The 26,731-nt window shown below is 36.1% G+C and overlaps 1 protein-coding gene across 1 annotated transcript in view; it reads left to right on the top strand.

Annotated features, from left to right (window-relative positions):
• The window catches only part of LOC150096723 (uncharacterized), a 125,982-nt gene that overhangs the window by 46,761 nt on the left and 52,490 nt on the right, over positions 1–26,731 (top strand). The gene's annotated exons all lie outside the window — the stretch shown is intronic.

Genomic DNA, 26,731 nt, shown 5'->3' with positions numbered 1-26,731 from the left:
ATCCCAGACAGTGCTAAATAAAACTACAGAGTGAAAAAATGTCATCACCAGCTTAACAACTATAAATTCAGTGACCATAGCAGTATAAATTGGGGAGAGGAAGATGCATGTAGCAATAAGAGAATGGAATTTCTAGAATTCTTGAGGTACAAATATCTCAGGCAACATGTAATGCAGGGAACAAGAGGTTCAAGAGGTTTGGATTTGGTCATAGCATCAGAAGAGTTGATAATAACTGAGATGACATCTCTCCCACCAGTTCGGGAGAGTGACCATGTGGTTTTGACTTGGAAGATGAATAGAAGATGAATATCCAAGAGACGGGAATATATGTGGAATTATAAGGCAGGTGATTACAATAGTCTTAGACATCAACTTGGGGAAGTTTCATGGAGGGAGGAATTGGAAGGGCGGGATATCATTAGTGCGTGGGAAATTGTGAAGGAATGCTCGTTAGCAGCAATAGTAAGCTGTATTCCACAAATGAAGAAGAGGACAATTTGGTGTAAAGTGGATGACAAACAATATTAAACAGGAGCTGCATATGAAAAAGAGGCTATGGAAGAGATATAAGGAGACAGTTGAAGAGCAGATGCATGAAGAATAAAGGACACAGGCCAGGAGAGTGACTAGTATGGTAAGGAAGGCAAAACTGGAATATGAGAAGAGATTGGCCCTAAGATCCAAAGAAAATCCCAGGGAATTTTTAGCTATGCGACCAGTAGGAGAAGAAATGATTGTGGAAGAATGACATTGTGGGATAAAAATGGGAATAGAGTGACTGATGCAGAGGACATAGTGGAATTGTTCAATGAACACTTTATTAGTATATTTCATCCTGGAGGAGTAAATTTTAATACTAGAGGGATAGGACAGGTTCGAGGTTTAGAGGTGCAAGAGGAGAACGTGTTCCAAATACTGAGTACTCTGGATGTCAGTAAAGTTTTGGGACTGGATGGTATTTCACAATGAGTTTTGCGAGAATGTGCTAAGGAACTGACAGCTCCTTTGACCTGGCTTTTCAATGAAAGTCTGACTACAGGAAAGATGCCCATGGAATGGAAGGAAGGTAAGATAGTGCCATTGCATAAGGGCAGTAGCAGACTGGAAGTGTCTAATTATAGGCCAGTTTGTGTGTCATCAGTAGTTGTGAAGATCGTAGAGAAATTAGTTAGGGACCGTATACAACATTAGGCAGATGAGAGTAATGTTATCTGTGAGAGTCAACATGGATTTGTGAGGGGGTGCTCTTGTTTTAGTAATATGCTAGCCTTTTATAATAAAGTTACAAGAGCAGTAGATGAGGAAAAGGCATATATTGCCATTTTCTTGGATTTAGTGAAGGCATTTGACAGGGTGCCACATGATAAGCTGATATTTAAGTTGCAGCACATGGGTTTGGATGTCGGGTTGGTCAACTGGATACAGGATTGGCTGTCTGATAGGTATCAGAGAGTTGTGTATGGTAAGGCAGTTTCAAGGAGGCAGAGGGTTACAAGTGGGGTCCCACAGGACTCAGTACTGGGACCTATATATTGTTTAACCTTTATATCAGTGACATTGTTAGTGGATTGCAGGGTGATGTGAAGATGGGAAGTGTTATTAATAATAGTGCAGATGTGGTAGTCATGCAAGAGGATTTGAATAAGCTAGATAGATGGGCAAATGAATGGGGGTCGGTTTAATGCAGCAAAATGTAAGGTCTTGAGGTTTAGGAAACATCGATGGGATGCTGCATACTCTATGGGAGGAGTTATACTGGAGGAAGTAGAGGGAGACAAGAGATCTGAGGTTGATGATTGATAGAAACCTGAAGTTTAGGAGACATATTGCAAAGGTGGTGAAGATAACACAGAGGATTGCTATAATTATGAGGACACTGACCTGCAGAGATAAAAGAGTCATCATTCCTTTGTATAAGATCCTGATCAGACCACTCTTAGACTACTGTTCTCAAATTTGGTCAATAGGATTTGAAGGGGATAAATTAACGGAAAGGGTACAGAGGCAGATAACAAAGACAGTTTCAGGGCTGTACAATTTTAGTTATGAGGATCGGTTGAGGGAAATGTGGACTGCAGAGTTTGGTGGATAGAAGAAGGAGAGGTGATATGATTGAGACATTTTAAAATGTTGAGAGGTGGTTACAGGGTTGACACTAGGGAGTTCTTTTGCTTGGTTGAACAGTGAAAAGGAGTGATGACAAGGGGCCATCACTGGAAGTGATGAAAGGAAACTGTGAGCAGGAGGGTGAGGAGTGGTTTCTTTTCATAGAGGGTGGTTGAACCATGGAATGCATTGCCTGATAGAGTGGTGAGAGCAGGAACGATCAATGAATTTAAGCAGTGGTATGATAGACTTTGTGTTTCCTAGGAAGGGCCTCCCGTGATGAGTCTTTTGACTCCTTGGAGGCCTAAATAATAATAATAATAATAATAATAATAGCATAAATCACGATCAAGGTAATTTATTTAACAGATTTTATTACTTTAAAGTTATACTGAAGGAATTTGGATAACTCTGTACTATTATAATTGACATTTCCAATTCCAATTCATTTGATAGGATTTAGCATCAAAGGCTTCTCAGCAAATTGCCATCTTATGGTCTGCCTTCCTTCCATTTGTAATTGCATTGCCAGTTTTTTCCAGGTCATTCACTACCTGTGATGTTCTCTTTCTCTTCAGATTTTCCTGTTATTGTTATTGCAGTGTTCCTCAGGGCTCTGTCTGACCTCACTGATCTTCCACTCGTCCTACTCATGTGACGAGCCCTGTACACCTCTGAATCAAAAATTAGAATAATCAAAGAAACTGTACTGAATGATTTGGAATTCTCATTTATTGAAAATAATTAGTACAAATACGAATTAGCATAATCTAAATTTACATACTTTGTAGATTATATAACCATGTAAACACATAAAAATGTAATATAAATGATAAGAAAACTGTTATTTGAAAACATTCACAAAATTAGAATATTTTAAATGTGGTTCAAAATATTAGAATATTCCAGATTTTTTCAATTGTTTTGAGGAGAGCATAGAAATAGCATATAATTCAGTAGCTGTGGGACTGACTTGTGTGTGAGGAATTGTTTTCATGTGGATTTTAGTTAATCATTTGCTAAACATGGGACGAACGGGTGACATATCGGAAGCTAAGAAGTTTCGTATGGCATCTCTACACAAAAAAGGCCAAATTCAATAGTTTATAGCTAAGGAATTGAAATGTTTTCAAGCAGCTGTCAGTAGATTATTGAGACAGTATTCTAATAACCAGAATTTTCAAAATAATCGCTGCAATAGTGTTTGAAAGGTAATAACTACCTTTCAAACACTATTGAAATGATGAGACGAGATTGAAGAATATTGTGAAGAAAATCTGTTTCTGAAGTGTAAAGTATAAGTGTAAGGTTTCACAGGAAATGGAAAGAACTAGGTTTGAATGTATCTAAATCTCCGACATTGAGATGATTTCACAAATTGGGTTTAAAATCATGTGTGCTTAAGATGAAGTTGCTTATGACTTCCAAGCAAAAGGCAGCTAGAGTGCGATGGTGTAAGCAAAGACTATTATGGGGTCAAGAGGACTGGAGAAAGGTACTTTTTAGCGATGAAAGTATGTTTTGCATGTCCCATGGTCATCTAGGGATATGTTTGGTGTCCTTGTGGGGGAATTATGAAGAAACATCTTCAAGTTGTTGCCCCAAGAGACAAAAATGAATTTGTTTCTAGTTTGCAGACCATATGGGCATGTTTTGATAAAAACAAAGAAAAGACTGTGAGCCACTCGTAAATAATATGCCCAACTGTTTACGAATGGTCATAAAAGCTAAGGAGGATGCAACAAATTACTAATTGTCATGTTGTTTCCCTTTGACTATAATTTCTGTGCATTTATTTTCATATTATTCTAATATTTTGAATCGTGTTAAAAATTATTCTAATTTTGTGAATGTTTTCAAAACAGTTTTCTTATAATTTATATTACATTTTTATATGTTTACATGATTATATAATCTACAAAGTACGTAGATTTAGATGATGCTAATTCATATTTGGTAATAATTATTTTCTTTGCAATAAATTAGAATTGCAAATCATTCAACACACTTTCTTTGATTATTCTAATTTTTTTATTCAGAGGTGTAGTACTCTAACATCCCAAGATTCAAGATCATCTATGATACTTCTTCTTTTTCAGCACTACAGCCCTCCCATGTAGAGCCTTGGCCTCCCATTTTCGGGTTTCATAACGCATTACGAGGTGGGGTCATTACCCCCACGCTCAACTATGTGTAATTGTCTGTGAAGCATTGTGTTCTTAAGACCTGTTTGCCTGCTTTGCGGGAGGAAAAATGCCAGATAAACTGGGGAGAAAAACCCTGCAGCTCACGCCCAAGACCAGTTAACTTGGCTATGTCTGAGAAAGATCCTTGGCTCCTCACGTCAGTGACGAGAATCGAATGCAGGACACTCCTTTCCCAGGCATATAGTTGCGGAGTGCGTAACCACTCGGCTAACTGTGCTGAGATCATCTATGATAAGTGCTCTTTAAGTGCACTGATCTCCACACCATACTGTAATGGGGCAATAGCAACCTTCCAACTTTCAATGTTCCCAAAATACACTTTTGTCTTTTTTCTCAAAAAAAAAAAAAAAAGACTATAGTTCTTCTCCCTTAACCTTTGACAGTGTTCAACTTAATAGTCAAGATCAGATCTCTGTTCTCAAGCTGATGCTTACTCCTAGACTTTCTTGTCATAACTACATCACCTTTATAGCATCCTCAGCTTCTAGAAACTTGGCATCCTTTTTCACTCAAGAGCTATTTTTCACCTGTCTAGTACTTACTCTGTACAAATTCCAAATCTTTCCAACTTTGATATACTGCTTGCCCATCCAGGGTGGTGCATCTAAACCTCTCTAAAAATTCCTGATGCTATTCATAAGAGAGCAGTTTGGTTGAGAAATGATTTTCTTTCACATATTATCTTCAGCCACTGTCTCACAGATAATCAGTTTTTGCAATCTGTCTTTTCTAGAGGTATTTCCATGGGCACTGTTCCACAGAACAATCATCTGTCATACTCTTCCCCCATTTCTATTAAACCTAGAGTGACATGAGCAACAGCTGCTATCTATCCTTTTACAGTTGAACTGCTGACTCACTCAATCCACTATTTCCGTTTATCTTTCATTCCATTTACCTCAGTTCTGTGGAACATCCTTCCGCATAAGATGTTTCCCAGGTCTGTATGCAAACTCAAACACTAAGAGGAATAGCAACAGATTACTTTACTGTCGATCCCAGCTGATGCTTTTACAGCCTCTCCTGTGTGGGAGTGATTTAAAATAATGCTATTTATTGGACAGTGACAATAGTAAATAAACATATTACGTGATGTAATGTAATCCTCATGCCTTGAAGAGTATCAGGCTTGAACTCACTCATTCTAACTCAACACTGCTGACTTCTACCAATTTAGTTGAAAAGATGTTTTCTTAAGCAAACTCTGGATATAGGAACAGCATAAATGTCATTTTTGTATTCAGCAGATATATTTAACTTTAAAATCACCACCTACTTTTTTCCTAAAGGCAAATTTCAATGATGCAAGGTTACTGATCACTGTCACTGAAGGCACTGGATGACTTTTGATGACTCACTGTACTGTTTCAGCTGTGCGATGTAAAAGTAATTAGGTGGTGGTGGTTTTAAAGAATGTGTATGATTTTTATGAAAAAATCCTGAATTTTGTAACTTAATTATTATGTACAATAATAATATTTATCCTGATAATAATTTAATCAAATGCAGATGGCATTTTTACAATCAAAACTTTTTGCCTTTATTATCTTTTCATAGTCTTATAATTTTTTAATTGATCACTGATTTTATTAATGTCATGCTAAGAAACAGCAATGATTTTTTTGAAACAAACAAACAAACAAACAAACAAAAAAAACAAGGTAGAAGATGCACGGGCTAAGTTTTTCTATGGTTGAAAAACCTGTTGGTATGGTATATTATTTGTTGATTTGGCTTGTAATGGCAATTTCCAAAAGATGATTGCAGAAAATATAATCTCTGTTAAACATAACAGTAGTGAATGTATTGCATACCTTATGAGAATCCCCTGTGAAAATATGTTTGTATTGTTTGGTTGAGGAGAGTCAAAGATAATAGTATAGCAGGAAAGGCTGTCAGTGTGTTGAATTGAGAGGAGAGCAAGAATCATGATTAGAATTTTAGCAGAGCTGTGTAAGGAGGAGGGAATGTAGTTTGTAAATGGGTGGGATGCATTTAATGAAAGGATGGATTTGTACAAAAGTGACTGATTGCATTTAAATGGATTTGGTGTGAGTTAATTGGAAAGACTGTTGCTAGAAGGAAGTGCAATGAGTGATGTAAACAAAAGATCAGAGGAAGTAAGAGGTGAAGTTAAAAAGATTGGCTGAGTGGAATGAGTTAGATTGAAGTGTTCATTAACAGAAATAATCAAGAGAATCAGAAATAAAGCAGATGAAACTGTTTTGCTGATTGAGTTTATTTGCCTCAAAATTGTTGGAATAAGTAAAACATGGCTGGATGAGGATAATATCTATTCCCATCAATATCATGATGGGAATAGAAATGGAAGGGTATGATGTTTTTCATGAGGACAGAAAGGACAAGAAAGGAGGGGAAGTGCTGCTGATGATAGCAGGGGAATTATGTCCACATAAGGTGGAGATGCAAAAGGGAAATAGTAGAAAAATGGTTTTGAAGTAGTATGGTGTGAGGTGGAGGTTGACAGGAAGAGATATTTAGTTGGATATTACTGTAGGCCAGGAAATGCGGAGGATGGAGATGAAGAAATGTATAAGGAACTTGGGTTAGTGAACAAGGGAAGAGTGATCATAAGGGGCGATTTAATTATGGTACTATAGACTGAAATGAAGAGGCAGTATTTGGGAATAAGATAAATGAATTTCTTGAGATCTTGAGAGACTGCTATCTTAGGCAGCATGTAAAGGATGGCATGTGAGGATTGAGAGTCTTAGATCTGATCATTTCATCAGAGGATATCACCGTGAGTGGAATGTCAGATCATTTCCCTCTAGTTGGTGAGACTGATCATGAAGAGATTACCCGGGTTATGGCTAGCCATATGAAGACTTCTGTGAGGAAAAGCTTCTTCTTCACCCATAGTCTATGTAGACCGTTGGAGCACTATGAAGGTGACAATCCTAACATACTCATCAGATGTTTCTGTCTTGGGATTTCCTTAACAAAATGAATAACGAAGAATTGGTTAATATTATTTATCCAGGTGATTCTAGGTCATTCCTGATGTCTTTTACCAGAAGACAACCCCTCTAGTGTTAATTCAGGTAAGCATTCTGATCTAGCTATGTGGCCCAGCCTCCAAAGCTATTTCCAACTTATTTCAGTGATTATATTTTCTTGTGTTCTAGCAGTGGAGGGATTTTCCTTCTAATCTCATCATTTGTTACGTGTGCTGTGTATGGTATCTTCAAAAGTTTTCTGTAGCACTTCATCTCAAAGGCCAATAAACTTTTCTCATCTTCCTTCAGCAATGTCCAACTCTCACATGCATATAGTAAGACAGAGTTAACAAGGGTATCAATGAGGTAGTCTTATAGTTAGCTGTAATCCCTAAAGGGCAACAGTTGCTTTAATGTCATGTTTAGACTGGTCATCTCTGTGTTGTACACTTCCCAAGCAGATTGAATCTTTCTACTTCTTCCAGTTTTTCATCATTAACTGAAATTTTCATAGAATTATTGCCTGAAGACCTTGTTTTTGATTTGTGAATGCTGATTTTTAATCCATAATTACTTAGTGTCTTAGAAACTCTGTCTGTTAATTCTTGGAACTGATGTTTTTTTGCCACCAACTGTAATTCCAAGGTTATATATTCCAAATAAAGGTTAAAAAGCATTATCAAAACTTGAAGCACACCTATTTCCATTTTGAAAGGCTTGCTGTTGATACCGTTGATAGCTATTAACATTTCAGAGGAACAGTAAAGTGTTTTATTAGGCATACTATTTTATTATCTATTCATATTGGTTCAGTATTCTCCTCAATGCCTTATTCTATACTGAATCAAAGGCTAATGAGAAGTGTTAATAAATGATCTATTGTACTCCGGTTTTTATGGAATCCTTCTTGGTTCTCTGACTGAAAGTATACTTTCTATTTTACTCTCAATCCTAGAGAGTAAGATTTTTAGGAACATTTTGCTTGGATGACTGATAGTTATACATTTTGTGCTATTCCCTTTTTTAATAATAGGAATCAACAGAGGTGCACCAAATCTCTAGGCCATGATTCATTGTTCTACACATTTTGGCAAATTTTGAGCAGGACATCTATGATAGGCTTCCCCCCCCCCCTGCTTTCAGTAATTTTGAAGTTATTCCATCTATGCCTGGAGGAAAGGCTGGTGATTATGGAAAGCTCATGAAATAGCTTGGAGCTATAAGCATGGAATCAGAAGTCAAGAAAAGAAGATAAATACTGCTTGGGTGCTAACAAGAGATATCTAACAGGATCAATGTGTGACTATATTCCAAAGGTCAAAAGGCTGAATAAAGTAGTTGTCAAGTGGATGAATGAAGAAATTTAGCATGAAATCTAGAGGAAGAAAAAGTTGAATGTTGAAAGGTGACTCAGCTGGTAAGTGCAGTATGAGCAGAAATTAGCAAATCAGGTCCAGAAAAATCCTAGAGAGTTTCTGATACATGGCAAGTAGAAGGAAGAATGATTACTGTAAGATGATGTTAATGGATGAAGATGGCAGATTGATAACTGCTGCAAAGGACATATTGAGGTATTCAGTGAACAATTCATCACAGTGTTTCATCCTCATTTGTGTGGAATCATGAGAAGCTCAAGTGTAAAGGAAGTGGGAGAAGATGGCTTACTAGTGAGCGAGCAACAGCTATGTGAAGATTTAACTAAGTTTGATCCAGGCAGCTGCAACCTACCAGGTGATGAATGGAGGGAACACTTCCCTTTCCCCCAACATGGAACGTGTTTTCTGTTAGGACTGCTCCAAATATACTGAATAAGGAGCCAATTGGATCATGTAGATCCAGTCCCTGGGAGTAGTTGGCATATCCTATTTCTGAGGAATATTAATATAGAAATCAATCTGGTTCCTTAAAAGGTAGTAGTTTTCTAGGAATTGGTTTCTAGGAATCTCTAACCTGGAGGAAAAATGATGGATTATGATTTTTGACATGGAATGCAAGAACATTATATTTAAGACAAGCACCTTAAACACTCATATCAGAATTTCATCGATATAAATTAAAATTAGTGGCAGTACAAGAAACAGCAAGATGGATTGTAACAGAAATTTTGGAAAATTTACATTTTTTCCCAAGTAGGAAAGAATCAGGTTAACATGAATGAGTGACTTTTATAGTAGAACAGAGACATTAAAGAGATTTTTTTAAAAATTAGACCTGTGAGTGTAAGTGCAATAAAGATCAAAACAATTTTTTTTATTTTACAAATTAAAAGTGCTCATGTACCATCAGAGGAAATGGATGATACCATAAAAGGGATGTTTTCTTAAAATGGAGAGGCTGTATGATTCAAAACCATTCAATGACATAAAAATTATTATTTTTCTCCCCATTACCATTAGATAATGGGGAAAAAACTGATATCGGTTTCATATAGTTTCAGTTTCAAATATATCATATTGGTTTGATGAAGAATGTGCTCAAGCAATAATAAAAAGAAATAAAGCATACAAAGAATTTACTGCAAGACCATCTGGGATTAAAGAAGGAAAATATAAAGAACTGAGACAAGAGGTAGATAAAATGTATCACAGGAAGAAAAGGCTAGCAAATTACTTAAATGATATGTACATTCCGATGCGTTTTTTTTTTTTTTTCAATCTATATCTTTGATCACCAATGTTGTAGCAATACCATTTACTTAGTTTTGTGTAATTTTGATCAGTCAATTCTATTTCAAGATTTTCGTTAACCTGTCTAAAAAAGGAAAGGTAAGTGTAATCTTAGAAAAGCATAATAAGAGTGAGAAGAGTTATGAAATATATAAAGCTCAGGCTAAGAAAAGTAATGAGTACTGTGTGCTCATTACTTTTCTGGCTTGAGCTTGCTAAATTGGAGTATGAAAAGAAATTGGGTATGCAAGCAAAAAGGCATTCTGATGCTAAGAATGAAGGGGAATGTATTAATTGTAGCAAGTCAACTTTCTCAAGCAGCATGTGAAAGAAGAAACTTGACGTCAAAGAAGGGGACCAAGAAATGTATCGCCAATTTAGCCTTATGGGTACCAAATGAGTGATCATTATGGGTGACATTGATTGGGTAGAAGAGAAATCTCATCATAAGAAAGAACAGGAATTTATTGAATTGTCGAGATAACTTTCTCAAGCAGTATGTGAAAGAAGGAACTCGAGGTCAAAGAGTGTTGGATTTGCTCATAGTGTCAGAAGGGATTGGTGGTAAAATAGCCAAGAATATGGCTATTTTACCACCAATTGGTGACAGTGATCATGCTGTTCTTTCTTGGGAAGTATCTACTTGTATTGAAGCTCCGATTAAAACAGGCTACATGCTGAACTACAAAGCTGGAAATTATGATCAGCGTAGAAGAATATTATCTTTGGTCTCATAGTATCAGTTACTGAATGGAAAAAATGTCAGCAATGCATGGGAATCTTTGAAAAAGTGCTTGAATGAGGCGGTATCTCAATGTATCCCTAGCGTTCGAAGAATAAATAGGTTGGGAGTGAAATGGATGTGCAGCCTTATTAAGCAAGAGTTCCACAAGAAGAAGATGATGTGGAAAGAATATCGTGAGAATAAGAGTTCGAGGAGTTATGAAATATATAAAGCTCAGGCCAGAAAAGTAGGGAGTATTGTGAGAAAAGCTAAAACAGAGTATGAAAAGAAATTGGCCATCAAGCTAAAGGCAATCCAAAAGAATTTTATCGTTATGATGCAAGCAAAAGAAAGAATAACTTTACTGCATACAGAATGGTACTCGAGTGTTGGAAGCTATTGGGATTGTTCAATTAATGAGTGCTCACTTTGCTAAGATATATAAGCTAGATGTATGTAACATGGTGCACCGTGCTACTGCTACATTGGATGGAGAGTCAGAGGTTCATGAAAATGAGATTAAAGAGCTGTTGCATAACCTGGATAAGAATTTGTCTATAGGGACAGATGGAATACCAGCCCTTTCGATAAAGAAATGTTCAGCTAAATTGGATAGGCTTTTCACATGTTTGTATTACATTTTTCTCAGTTCTGAAATGATACCACATGAATGGAAGAAATGTATGATAGTTCGGTTGTACAAGGGTGGTGCATAAAAACTGATGTGTTTAACTACCAACCTGTCAGTATCTCTGGTGTGGTAGAAAAGATTTTAGAGAAGTTGGTAAGAACTTGCATACAGAATTGGGTAGACAAACAAGCTATACTCTGCAAGGAGTAGAATATGTTTACTGAAGGAAGGTCATGTTTTAGCAATTTGCTCATATTTTATAACAACGTTATGGCTGAGTTGGATAAAGGGAATGAATACACTATGATTAACGTTGAATTTTGCTAAGGCATTTGATAGGATGCCACACAAAAGGCTGCTACATAAACTGGAGAATATGGGATTGGAATATAAACTCTTTACTTGGATCAGTGGAGGTTGACTGACAGATATCAAAAAGTAGTATATGATGGATGTGAATCTGCCAAATTTAAGGTGACCAGTCGTGTACCTTAGGGTTCAGTTCTTGGTACCCATTGTTATTCAGTCGATATTAATGACATTAGGAAGGGTCTAACAGGCAATGTGTCTATCTTCACCTCATTGTTTGCCAGTGATGCAAAGATAAGCAGGGCATACAGGGATGCTACTGATATCCAACACTTACAAAATGATTTGAATAGACTTGAAATTGGGCAAACGACAATAGCTATTAGTTTAATGTTAGTAAGTGTAAAGTTATTCACTTTATTGATTTGGTGCGATGAGATTTCAAGCAGAATACTATATATTACTAGAGTTATGCTACAAGAAACTGATGAGGCTATGGAGTTTGGGTGTAATGTTGGACAGGAATTTGAATTGAAAGGTCACAAAGCAAAAGTTGCAAATACAACTCAGAGGATAATTGTGATATTGAGGTGAACGGTGATATGTAAGGCAGGGCATGTTTTTGAAATAGAAAATGAGATAATCCTAAGAAATTAGGATTATAAATAGCAATAGGAATTTTCTATTTAAAAAATGGTTTTCCTTTGGGCATTTTTGTAAAATGTCCAAAGGAAAACCAAGAACAAATGGATAGCTGCTCGTAAAGATGGAAAGCCTTATGAATAGGAGGTGGTGGAGGAGAAGGGATATGATTGAGACATAAGTTAATGAAGAAAAAAATTGGTCATAGAATGAAAGAGGAGATAGAATAAGAGGCCATCCCTGGAAACTCTATAAGTTGTGAGGAGAAGCATTTTTTTTGCATGGAGAGCAGTTTTGGGATTGGAATGCAGACATACTGAATGGTTTAAAGCACAATTCGAGGAGCTTGGAGTGTGACAGTGTGTTCCTTCCATGACGAGTCTTGACTCAAAGAAGGTGTGTTAATAATAATAGAATATGACTCCAATCCATGAAAGGTTGGGAACATATAACACATTAGTACCATAGATGGGCTAAGGATTTTTTCAGTTTTTATTAATTTTTATAATGTTTTGATTTTTAACTTGGAGTGGAAACCATGCTCTAGAGCAGGGTTTCTCAAACTTTTTCTACGACGGAACACTTCACAAATCCTGAAATGTTCACAGAACACCTTGGTTATTTTGTAATCTATTAATTAATAATTAATTGGTAATTTAGCTTATTTTATTATTAATTAATAATTGATAATTATTAATTATCAATTAATTGACAATAAATGATTGTTTTTTTCTTAACGCTTAGATTTACTCATTTATTTTATTTATATTTACCTACTCTACGAAACCAGCACACAGAAGAAAAAGTCTGCATTCACTCATAAGTACTTATAATAATATTATAAATTTTTGGTGATCGGAATGGGATATGTTTTTCAGTTTTTATTAATTTTTATAATTTTTTGATTTTTAACTTGGAGTGGAAACCATGCTCTAGAGCAGGGTTTCTCAAACTTTTTCTACGACGGAACACTTCACAAATCCTGAAATGTTCACGGAACACCTTGGTTTTTTGGTAATGTATTAATTAATAATTACTTGGTAATTTAGCTTATTTTATTGTTAATTAATAATTAATTATTAATTAAACATCGATTAAACCATCATTAAATTAATTTGTGCTGATTTTCATTGACATATCCCATTCTGATCACCAAAAATTTATAATATTATTATAAGTACTTATGAGTGAATGCAGACTTTTTCTCCTGTGTGCTGGTTTCGTAAATATAAATAAAATATATAGTAGGTAAATATAAATAAAATAAATGTGTAAATCTAAGCGTTAAGGAAAAAACAATCATTTATTGTCAAATATTAATTAGTAAAAACAAAACACATAAAAATAGTAAAACACGTATATTGCAAATTAAGTTCTTAATGACTCCGAAGTTTTTGGGTCTTTGAATTACAAATTCTTTTGATATCAGGCACAATATTAGAAAGTTGAATTCTCATATTTGGTGTAGCGTCGAGTCTGTTCCTGGGCTTTGATTTGGTTGCAGCATAATATGAAAATCCTGCCTCGCATTAATATATGTTGTTATAAAAGGAAGTGTAACTATAACACTTTTTTTGAAGGTTAGTCAAGTGAGTTTTAATTTATCGTCCTACGTGTTTCACCGATTTTTGCTATCGGAGTCTTCAGGGAATACAATTGGTAAGCTATATGAAGGTAACAGACTAGGTTTTTAACTGACAGTTCTAATTCATACAAAATTAGTATTGTGCGAGACAATGCACGTGTCTCGGGAACATGATTTATTTGTTGCGAGACATAATGTAATTGGCGTGAAAGTTCATTTCTTTGATGTTTAGTGATCTGATTAAAGCTTTCCAAATTTCCATTAGGATTAGACCTTGATTCTTATTTAGGTTTCCTGTTGAACGGGTGAACGTAGTAGCCTCCTTGAAGGTTCTGGAATGGTAATTCCCTTCTATATAAGGCATATGACTCTTATCCCACTCAATCAGATGGTTGGTAGAGGCAAGTGTCAAGAAAGGCCTGAAATATCTTGTCTGTTGTTTCTGACATATCCTATGTGTTCCTTCTGTCTCGTTTCGAAGCTTCTAGAGGTCTGACCAACGTAACTAACACCACAGGAGCGAGGTATATTATATACTCCATAGCACTTGTAGAATGGATGAGGGTCTTTTGGTGATCTTAAAAATTTTCGAATAGTATTGACTGGCTTGAATGCTACTCTAATATTGTGTGGTTTTAGAAGGATAACCAATTTTTTTGGAAATGCTGCTGACAAATGGAATAGTTATAGTACTGATGTATTGGGTGCCATCACGTTGTCTTTGTGGTATATCCGAAAAGAGAATCTTGTTGCAGAGTCTTTTTGGATAACCATTTAAGGATAGCTTTCTGGATATTGTAGTTAATTCTTTTTGTAAGTCATCTTGGTCTGTTGTGTAATGTATAGCTCTTTTCTTAAGCATATGGATAATGCTAAGTTTCTGGGACATATGATGTGATGAGTTGAAATGGAGGTAATGTCCAGTATTCGTAGGTTTTCTATATACAGACAGGTTGATACTGTTATTGATTTGTTTCTTTATTAGGATGTCTAGGAATGGAAGTTTTTAATCTTTTTCAATTTCTAATGTGAATTTGATGGTATGGTGGAAACTATTGATTTGGTTGAGATAATCCATTAGTTCTTCTTTTGTGTGATTCCAAATTATAAAGATGTCATCAACATATCTGTACCAAGTTTTTGGTTTTGGTGTGATTTGTGATAAGATTTTACCACTAGGTCTTCCATGAATAAGTCAGCACAAGAAGGAGAGAGGGGGCTACCCATGGCTAATCCGGTAAGTTGTTTGTAGACTGTTTTTTGCCAAATGAAATAGTTCGAAGTTAAACAATGATTGAACAAAGTAGTGATGTTTCTTGGGAACAAGTTGACTAAGATGTTGATGACTTCTACAACTGGAATATTTGTAAATAAAGATGTGAAGTCAAGCCTTGCTAGTATATCATCTTCAGAGATAGGGATGTTTTTTAATTTATAAATAAAATGTTTTTTGAGTTTTTAATATAAGTATCTGAGTTGTGAATGTGTTGTTGCAAAATCTTGGGCTAGATATTTAGACAGTTGGTAAGTAGGAGAATAGATTCCATCAACTATTGGACGTAATGGTATACCTTCTTTATGTATTTTAGGAACGCCATACAATCTTGGAATCAACGGGTGCGTGGATTTTAGCTTTCTTGTTAAGTCTATAGGCCAGTTAGTGATTCCACGTAATAGTTCATTTGTGTCGTTATGTTTTTTTTGCGTAGGATCTGTACTGAGAACGTTATAGACAGATGTGTCTGATAATAGATTTTTAATTTTTTCTTCATAATCTTTTGTATTTAAGATAACAGTATTGTTGCCTTTGTCAGCTTTAAGTATGATGATGTCTTTATTATTCTTTAATTTGTGTAGTGTTCTTCTTTCCATTTGGTTAGAGTTAGGAGATCTTGACGGAAGGGAAAAGATAGTGCTGCTTTTTAATCTTAAGTCATTAGCTATTGGGTGTGGAAGCAATGAGACGGCTTTTTCTAAGTTGCAGATGAACTCTATTTTAGGAATAGTAGTAGGTTTTAAGGCAACATTGAATCCTTTTTTGAGAACTGAGATCTCAAGTTTTGTTAAAATGTGTTTAGATAGGTTTATTATCACTTTGTTATCTGGTAGAGACGGTTTAGAGTTAATATAATTATCATACAGCAAGTTGAATTTATCAATTTGCATCTTTTTGCTGTAACTAAAGGTTTTGGCATAACTGTTGCTAATCATATTATATACTAACAAATTTACTAGTAAATACCTTTCCAAATTTTCTTAAAGTTCATACATTAACCTAAGTATTAATAATTAACTATGGCATAATCATAAAGAGTATTAGTGCACTTATGTATATGGTGTGTCATGTTGACAAATATAAATTACATTTAATTAGTTATCAATCACTGGGCTAATGAAATCTTGTAGCATGTCGTCGTTTCTTCAGGCAAGCATCATTAAATTAATTTGTGTTGATTTTCATTGACATATCCCACTCTGATCACCAAATATATTTATAATATTATTATAAGTACTTACGAGTGAATGCAGACTTTTTCTTTTGTGTGCTGGTAGTTTTCCCCTCCTTTTGTACATCCTGGAGATCTTTGTAGGCTTGAGATGGATGACTATCTGTTCTGTCACAAACACCTTCAATAAGAGATTTCTTAATAACAAAATTAAACAAAGTGCCTTGTCTCTTATTCATATTAGATTTTAACTCTGTATTCCTATTACTTTTAAAAAAATCACTGCACTCCGGTTTCAGAATAAGCACTTACACACTGCAATACGAACTTGCGAAAAAGTATTCAGTAGTAATAGATTTGAGAACCGGATACAGACTACCTTGATCTTCAATTTCAATGGAAAAATTTTCTTTATACTTCCCTGCTGATTGGTCACTGACATTTGCAACACAGATATCATTTCCTTCAGTTTTGAGAACAGATGATATGACCAATTGTTGTAATGGGCTTGCAGGCAATTTTTATGACCTGTCATAAACAGTGGCATTCCCTTTCCCAAATGTTGAAAGGTTTTGATGTGTGAAAATTAACGATACACAGATGTTATTAGTTGTTCTGGGTCTGAGCTTTTCGACATATTCTTGAATATTATTCTCCCCAGAATATTTTTATTATAAAATATTTATTCATGAAAAATGCTTAGAAAACTAAAATGACAAATTCCAGAATTTCTCGCAGAACACCTATTCACCTTACGCGGAACACAGTTTGAGAAACCCTGCTCTAGAGACCAAACATTTTCCAAGCCACTTCAGGCCTCCAATACACAGTGTAGCAGTCTCGCACCAGGCAACAAAATTCATATATCACCTAAAGCTGATGAAATTGATCTACCACCATGATGGGATTCAATGTGGTTAGCGAAAAGATATGTCAATCAGAGAATCAGGCCAGGAAATCTTAAGATTAAGTTAATTTAAGTCAATCTTAAAAAGAAAAAAAAAAGATATTTTTGATTTGCTTGAACATTTAAGGAATATGATAGATTAGCACGTTCGCTGCCAACTATGAGTATACTCGTAGTTGATAAACCAGCTACGCGTATACTCTGTATGACGCTTACCGCCGGCAATGAGATTACCGTACTGACCTTGAAGAAGTGAAATTACGTGGTGTATGGGAACAGACTATGCTGAAGTAGTGTGGCAGTGAATGTGTTAATGATGATTATGAGCTGTAGCTGAGAACATAATTAATCTTGAGTTACCTATTTTTTTTTTTTTTTTTTGGCAGAATTTTTGATGCCCTTGTTCTTTAGATTTGTATCTATACAAATCTATATTGTAATTTGTATCTATACAAACCCAATTATGTCTGCTTTCATTCTAGTGATAAAAATCACTGGAATGGAAGCATACATAATTGGATTATTGAACATTTAAGGGATTTTGTGATTTTATATGGAATATCACGCCCTTACTATTGTTATATCAGTTAAGTGTTTTAATAGTATTTTGTAGTTTTTTTTTGTTTCTTATGTTCATCTTATTACTTTTATTTAAACATGATTTTGTAAATTATGCAGATCGAGTTTCTTGCAGCACTTCTTTTCTTGTCTGATGCACAAATTGCTAGGTGTTACTACATCCAGAAATTTAAATGAACTTTGGATGGTGAGGATGAATGAAGAGAATGAGAATAGTAGACAGTGAGAATTACAGTGACTGAATGGAACAATTGGAGAGAGAGAGAGAAGTGTTCAGCAAAATGTGATGAATAGAGAGTGAGAATGGTGAGAATATAGCTAGAAGAAATCAGATGAGAATGGTGTGTGTAAAGAGAAGTAATGGAGTGTGAAAAATGAAATTGACTGAAGGAGCAGTTTGTAGAGAGAGAAAGAGAGTTGGTTCAGAAAAGGTATTGTCAGATACTATAGTTGCTCTGTACAGACTTGATTATCAGAGGTGAAGTCTATAAAAAGGATATGGCATTTTCTGGGCAGTAACATGGAAAATGAGAAAAGGGATTTGAAGAAATTGTTTTGACAGTTGAAACAGTCAAAGGATGACAGTGTATCTGGGGAAAGTGGTTAGCACATAGTAAGAAAATAATGAGTTAAACTGGAGAGCAGAGATGATGAATGTCAAGTAAAGATGTACAGTTTGTAGATATATGGAGTGAATTTTAATGGAAACTGAGGGGGGGGGGGTTAAGAGGGATGGGATGCACTGGAATGGCTTTGATGTTTGGAATTTGGAGCAAAACTGGATGTGTGTTTGCAAGAGAGAAGCATGAGAAAGAAACAGGTTTTGGAAAGAAAAGAGTTAGAGTGCAAGGATAAGAGACAAGGTAAGGTGAAAGCATACATGAGAATAAATCTCAAAAATTTTTTTGAGATTTGCAACAATTTGAAAAAACTCACTGACAAACTGCATGGCCTAGAAATATTGAAAAAATTAAGAAAGAGTTAGGTATGTCATGAATGCATAATATATATGTTGATACTGGTCTGCTTTATCATTTACTACATAACATATTCACATATCTATTATAAAAAGTTAAAATTTATCAAAACTTATGTACACAAACACTTACAGATCGTACATGGTGCCATTTGCAGTCGAAAGAAATGTAAAGATGCAGTATTAAATCATAACTGCATAAAATTAACTGTTATTAATTAATTAATTAGCATAAAATAAAAATTTATAATGATTCATTCATTAGCGTATAAGTTACACTAACTTGAACCAGTCGTATCGATTACACTAAGCTACCATAAAGCAATCATATTGCTGCTTCTTCATTATCAATGTATGAATCATTATATCTGTAAATAAATATGAATTTCTTTTTCACATTATCTTTCCATTTATGATGTCTAGTATTAGTAATACGTTAACATCTGCAGTGTTTTTTATCACATAAGACAATACTGATGTAGGTACTGACAGACATACGAGTAATTTTGTAAACAGATGACGTACACTTATGGTATCGATAAATACAGTACAGTACTGTACTGTAAATGTATTTTCTCTTCCTTATGATTTTATTTAATAATATTTTATTTTCTTTAGCTAACTTTATTGTAAGAATACAGTATTTTATACATATAACATAAAATATGTGTTAATCGACTGTTTATGTCATCGGTAAGGCTTCCGATAAACAGCATAAAATTAGCATATTAGTAGATGTGATTTGGGGGATTCTCTCTAGGGTTTGTGACTGCTCCAGGGGGTAGGTGCCCCTAACTCGTGCGTTATTCAAGGGTTAACTATATTTCTTCCTCTTATTTTTAGTCCCTTCGCATCTGTAGTTTCAAGATTTCTTTGCTGTAGGGACTGAATAGAAGAGTAAAAGCATGCCACCCTGTCTGACACCTTTTTTTTTTTTTTTCTAAAGTTTGTGACAGTTTACTGTTGATTTTCATTATTATTATTATTATTATAATGGTGTCTTCATGGAGTCAAAAGACTCATCGCGGGAGACCCTACATTGACACACTAACCATTATTTACACAATACCTATCATACTTCTCCTTAAATTCATTCACAGACGAAGCATTCACAACCACCTCTGGCGCATTCCACCCATTCACAACCCTCCAAGCAAAAAATCTAGTCCTAACACCCTTATTAACCACACTCTTACATAATCTCCAGGGATGGCCCCTCATTCTCTCCCTTCCTGCACTGGTCTTAAAAATGTCATCAGTATCAATCCTATAAAATCTCTTTAATAATTTATATGCCTCTAATATATCTCCTCTCATACGTTTATCAGCTAGTTTTGGAGCCTACAGATCTTTAATCTATCCTTGTAGGGAACATCCCACAGACTTGCAACAACCTTTGTGACTCACCTCTGAATCCTTTTCACTATTTCTTCATCAGCATGAAATCCAGGTGACCAGATCTGTGCGCAATAGTCCAAATGCGGTCTTATTAATGCCTTATAAAGTGGAACAATAACTTTCTTATCCCTGCTTGTCAGTGTGTTCTTCAACAACCATGTAATTTGATGTGATGTTTTGGAAATCTTTGCAATATGCCCTTTAAACTTAAGTTCTCTGTCCACAATAACTCCCAAGTCCCTTTCGTCATCAACTTCTTGCAGTTCAGTTCCATTAATATAGTAAACAGCATGTGATCTCATCTTCTCAAAGTGCATCATCTTACACTTAGCCACGCTAAACTGACAGCCATTTACCTTAGTCCATACCATCAGCCTATTTAAGTCATCCTGCAAGATATCTACATCATCTGAATTGACTATCGCTCTTACTAATTTTGCATCATCAGCAAACAAGTGAATATTTCCTTTCAAAGTATTCCCAATATCATCAATGTACAAATTAAACTTAAATTAAACAAATTAAAGAGGACCAGCACTGAGCCCTGAGGTACACCACTAGTCACCTGCCTTCTGGACTCAGCTCCTTCATAAACCACTCTTTGATATCTATCCACCAGCCACCCTCTAATCCAAATCATGCTTCGGATCCATACCCATTTGCTCTAATTTATGCAACAGAGTTCCATGTGGAATCCTGTCAAATGCCTTTGCAAAGTACAGCAGTATTACTGAGTAAGGATTTCCTTTATCTAACTCCACTGTTACTTTATTATAGAAAGTAAGCAAGTTACTGAAGAAAGACCCACCCAGTCCTGAATTCTAATTTTTACCAATTTCTCCAAAACCTTAACCACCACTCCAAATACATTGATTGGTCTATAATTTGCAACCTCTGTCTTGGAGCCTCCCTTATGCAGTGGAATTATTTTCCCCCTCTTTCCACTTTATTGGTACTTTACCAGAACTGAGGCTTAAATTAAACAGCCTGGTTAGAGGAGGCTAATTCTCTTGCATATTCTCGTAACACATGGGCCAATATGTCATCTAACCCAACGGCAGTGTTAGCATTAAGGTTCTGTAATATATTAGCACAATTCTATTTCGTCTATCTTTAGACTCTCATCTGTCAATGACACATTCGACACTGCAATATCACAACCAAGATAGTACACTTTTGCAAAATGATCACTAAGCAACTCAACTATTTGATTTGCTTCTGTAATTTCCCTACTATCAACACTTAAACGTGTGGACAGACTTATGTGTTCGTCGAACATGTTGTTTATTATTTTAACGGTATAATAGAACACAGAAGCTAAGTAAATAATTAATTTATTAACTTGATGCTGATATTTCGCTGGTGTTATAACCAGCATCTTCAGAGCACAAAAACACTGTTTGTCACAATACACGAGACTAAAACAACATGGTGTACTTAAACAAAATTGTAGCAGCAACACAAAGACTAGAGTCCTGATTTTGGCGCCCTCTATCTGAAAAAAAAAAAAAAGCTATCATATATTACTAGAGTCCTAGAAAAGTGCTAGTTTTTTCTTAATATGACTGTCTCCCAGATCTTCGGCAAGTTAATACAGCCATATTTGTAAGATTTGGAGTGTGTTTTAGGGCTTCTGTCGCCTCTAAGAACAATCTCTCTGATTTATACGGGTTTCTGTGTAGTACTTTTGTGTTTTTCCAGTTGATCCTGTGTGCAGGGGTATCCAGAGCATGGTCTGCTAAGCCCGACTTCCCATAATGATAATTCCGGACGTATCTTTTATGTTCGCTGATGTGGATGTTCACAGTTCTTCCTGTTTGACCGTAGTAGGCTTGATTGCATGAGCAGGGTACTTGGTAGACTCCTGGATGTGATAAAGGAGGAATGCTGTCCTTGGGTGAGCGGATGAGGGTGGCTAATTTGCTACATGGTCTGAATGTAGTGCGTATTTTATGTTTATTGAGAATTCTTGAGATCTTTTTGGATGTGCCTTTAATGTAAGGGAAGGTGACTGTTTTGTTGTAGTTCTCTGTGGTGGATGGTGGGAGGGGTTTCTTAGGAGTGTTTAGTATTTTGTTTATTTTATGTGGATTGTAGCGTTGGCCAAGAAGGTGTGGCATAAGTGAGTCAGTTCAGCAGTAAGAGCCTTGTCATTGAAACAGATTGCTCTCGCTCTATGGGTTAGCGTTTTTAATATGCCATATTGTTGAGAAGGATGATGGTGTGATTGTTTGTGTAAGTATCTGCCTGTATGTGTGGATTTTCTAAAAACTGAAAATGATAAGGGAACCATCTGGGAGACGTGTGATGAGTGTATCCAGGAAGGGCAGACAGTTATTGGTTTCCAGTTCCATAGTAAAGTGGATTTTTGGATGTTGGCTATTTAAATGTGCTAAGAATGTTTTCAATGTCTCAGGGCCATGTGGCCAAATAGCAAGCACATCATCAACATAGCATAGCCAAAGTGTTGGTTTGAGAGTGGCTGTATTGATTGCTTGTTTTTCCGTTTGTTGTTCGCTGATGCGGATGTGAACATCCGCATCAGCGAACATAAAAGATACGTCCGGAATTATCATTATGGGAAGTCGGGCCTAGCAGACCATGCTCTTGGATACCCCTGCACACAGGATCAACTGGAAAAACACAAAAGTACTACACAGAAACCCGTATAAATCAGAGCGATTGTTCTTAGAGGCGACAGAAGCCCTTAAACACACTCCAAATCTCAACAAATATGGCTGTATTAACTTGCCGAAGATCTGGGAGACAGTCATATTAACAAAAAACTAGCACTTTTCTAGGACTCTAGTAATATATGATAGCTTTTTTTTTTTTTTTCAGATAGAGGGCGCCAAAATCAGGAATATAGTCTTTGTGTTGCTGCTACAATTTTGTTTAAGTACACCATGTTGTTTTAGTCTTGCGTATTGTGACAAACAGTGTTTTTGTGCTCTGAAGATGCTGGTTATAACACCAGCGAAATATCAGCATCAAGTTAATAAATTAATTATTTACTTAGTTTCCGTGTTCTATTACACCGTTAAAATAATAAACAACATGTTCGACAAACACATAAGTCTGTCCACACATTTAAGGATTCTTCACGGAGACGATATCGTACGCAAGACACGACAATATGGTAAGTGGAAGTTGAAATTGGCGCGGCAACTAAACAGGTTAGCCTTCTTAAAGAGGTGCCGAGACACCAAATTAATACTGAACTGTTTTAAAATCAAAAACAAGTTCCACTCGGCCAAAGCACAACGCGAGTGCAGCTCATTACGAGAATCACTGCATAATATTCTAAATACGGAACTTTGGCAGATCTTAGAGAATATCACCGACGCAACGGCAAAAAAAGAATTCGACAGAGTCAAAAACCGGCACCAAAATAAGTTCGAAAATCTCCAACAACGGAACACCATACAATGACCGCAATTACAACAAGACCTCGTCATTGGGAATCTATCGTCACTCACCTTAAGCAAAGAAGCCACGACTGCTTTAAGTCGAGGGCACAACTTTGCCATAACCCCCAAGCAAGTTCCAAAAGCCGAAATGGCGTCCATCGAACGAGGAATATACGACCTGCCTCCAACAATAGCTGACAACATACGTTTAGATGTGGCCAATATCCTAATCAAGTTCAAGCCTCCCAAAAATAATATCCCACATAAGGAATTCATTGCTCTAAAAGAGTTACACAACAACAGCCAGATTACCATAACAAAAGCAGACAAAGGAAATGCAATCGTGGTGATGGACACAACTGAATATGAAAACAAAATGCACACACTATTACAAGATCAGTCAACATACAAAATTATAGATCGCAATCCCACCAACACACAAAAGAATAAGGCACGAAAATTATTGAAAAAAGTCACTTCCTGGCCCAAAGACACAGTTAACAAACTCAAACCCTTCCATGTTAAAACACCGAGGATCTATGGAGCACCAAAAATTCACAAACAAGGCACACCCCTACGCCCAATTGTAGACAGTATAAATAGTCCCACATACAAACTGGCTAGACATTTAGCTAAGCTACTAGCCACTCTCACAAACAATTCTCCCTCCTTTGTCAAAAATTCAGCACACCTAAAAAGCATCTTACAACACCTTACCCTAAAAAGCTCAGACTTAATAGTAAGCTTTGACATCACTTCACTATTCACAAATGTACCACTAATAGAAACCCTCAATCTACTGAAGTCACACTTCCCCCCTGATATATTTGAACTATTCAAATTCACAATACATGCAGGATATTTCACATGGAAAGGGAAAATATACAAACAAATTGATGGGACAGCCATGGGCTCCCCCCTTTCCTCCCCTAGCCAACTTTTACATAGAACACCTGGAAAAACAAGCAATCAATACAGCCACTCTCAAACCAACACTTTGGCTACGCTATGTTGATGATGTGCTTGCTATTTGGCCACATGGCCCTGAGACATTGAAAACATTCTTAGCACATTTAAATAGCCAACATCCAAAAATCCACTTTACTATGGAACTGGAGGAAACCAACAACTGTCTGCCCTTCCTGGATACACTCATCACACGTCTCCCAGATGGTTCCGTATCATTTTCAGTTTTTAGAAAACCCACACATACAGGCAGATACTTACACAAACAATCACACCATCATCCTTCTCAACAATATGGCATATTAAAAACGCTAACCCATAGAGCGAGAGCAATCTGTTCCAATGACACGGCTCTTACTGCTGAACTGACTCACTTACGCCACACCTTCTTGGCCAACGGCTACAATCCACATAAAATAAACAAAATACTAAACACTCCTAAGAAACCCCTCCCACCATCCACCACAGAGAACTACAACAAAACAGTCACCATCCCTTACATTAAAGGCACATCCGAAAAGATCTCAAGAATTCTCAATAAACATAAACTACGCACTACATTCAGACCATGTAGCAAATTAGCCGCCCTCATCCGCTCACCCAAGGACAGCATTCCTCCTTTATCACATCCAGGAGTCTACCAAGTACCCTGCTCATGCAATCAAGCCTACTACGGTCAAACAGGAAGAACTGTGAACATCCGCATCAGCGAACATAAAAGATACGTCCAGAATTATCATTATGGGAAGTCGGGCCTAGCAGACCATGCTCTGGATACCCCTGCACACAGGATCAACTGGAAAAACACAAAAGTACTACACAGAAACCCGTATAAATCAGAGAGATTGTTCTTAGAGGCGACAGAAGCCCTAAAACACACTCCAAATCTCAACAAATATGGCTGTATTAACTTGCCGAAGATCTGGGAGACAGTCATATTAAGAAAAAACTAGCACTTTTCTAGGACTCTAGTAATATATGATAGCTTTTTTTTTTTTTTTTTTTTCCAGATAGAGGGCACCAAAATCAGGACTCTAGTCTTTGTGTTGCTGTTACAATTTTGTTTAAGTACACCATGTTATTTTAGTCTCGCGTATTGTGACAAACAGTGTTTTTGTGCTCTGAAGATGTTGGTTATACACCAGCAAAATATCAGCATCAAGTTAATAAATTAATTATTTACTTAGTTTCTGTGTTCTATTATACCGTTAAAATAATAAACAACTATCAACACTTGTTAAAGTAATCTTTCCATGGTTATTCTTCCTTTTACTTAGAAAGAACTCCTTAGGGTGTCTTTTGGATTCATCAGCTAGTTTCCTCTCATAATTAGTTTTGGATTTCCTTACCATACAGGTTACTCTCTTTGCCTGTGCCTTGTGCTGCTCATGGGAACACTCATCTCCTTTTTCTTTATACTTCCTCCACAAACTTTTCTTTATCTGCAACTCCTGCTTAATAATATTATTCATCCATCTTACTCCTACTTGATTTCTTCTGACTCTGGGAATACAGTCTGATACAGCTTTCTTTAAATACTCCTTGACAATCTCCCATGCACCATCAACATCTCTCCCCCTTCAAATTCTCATGCCATAGCACTGCTGAAAGCTGACTTCTCAGCCTGTCATAATCACTAGCCTTGTAATTCCACATATACCCCTTCTTAACAGAATTTTCAGCACATCTTACAATCTCCCAGGTCAAGACCACATGATTGCTTTCTCCAAGTGGAGACAGTGTAACTAAATTATTTACCGATGTTATGACCAGATCTAACACTCTCAAATCTCTTGTCCCTTCCATTATATGCTGTTTTTGGCCATTTCCTTTGTTCCTTGTCACCATTCCTTCTCCCAATCTATGTCCCCAAAGTTAAAATTCCCCATAATAAGTACTTGATCTTCACTCATCGTGCTAATTTGCCAATACATACTATTTACATTCTCCCTTATACCCCCCTTGGGTTGTTGTTATAATCCAAGAGTTATAACAACAAAAGGGTTTGGCTTTAGCGCTTCGTCTATCATTAGTAAAACCCTTCTCTCCATTCTGTCATCTCTCTCCTGCCTGAAAATACTGTACCCCTTACATTCAATCCCTATAACTATATCATTCTTAGTTAACCAAGTCTCACTAATTCCTATAATTTTTGGCTAAGTTGTACTAAGTAATGATAAAAATTCTTCGCACTTATTTCGAATACTTAGAGCAT

Source organism: Typopeltis vanoorti, chromosome 18 (genome assembly GCF_054136105.1).
Source record: "Typopeltis vanoorti isolate ZY-2024b chromosome 18, IOZ_Tvanoo_1.0, whole genome shotgun sequence".
In the NCBI taxonomy this organism is placed as follows: Eukaryota; Metazoa; Arthropoda; class Arachnida; order Uropygi; family Thelyphonidae; genus Typopeltis; species Typopeltis vanoorti.
This window is presented reverse-complemented; position numbering and strand designations above follow the sequence as displayed.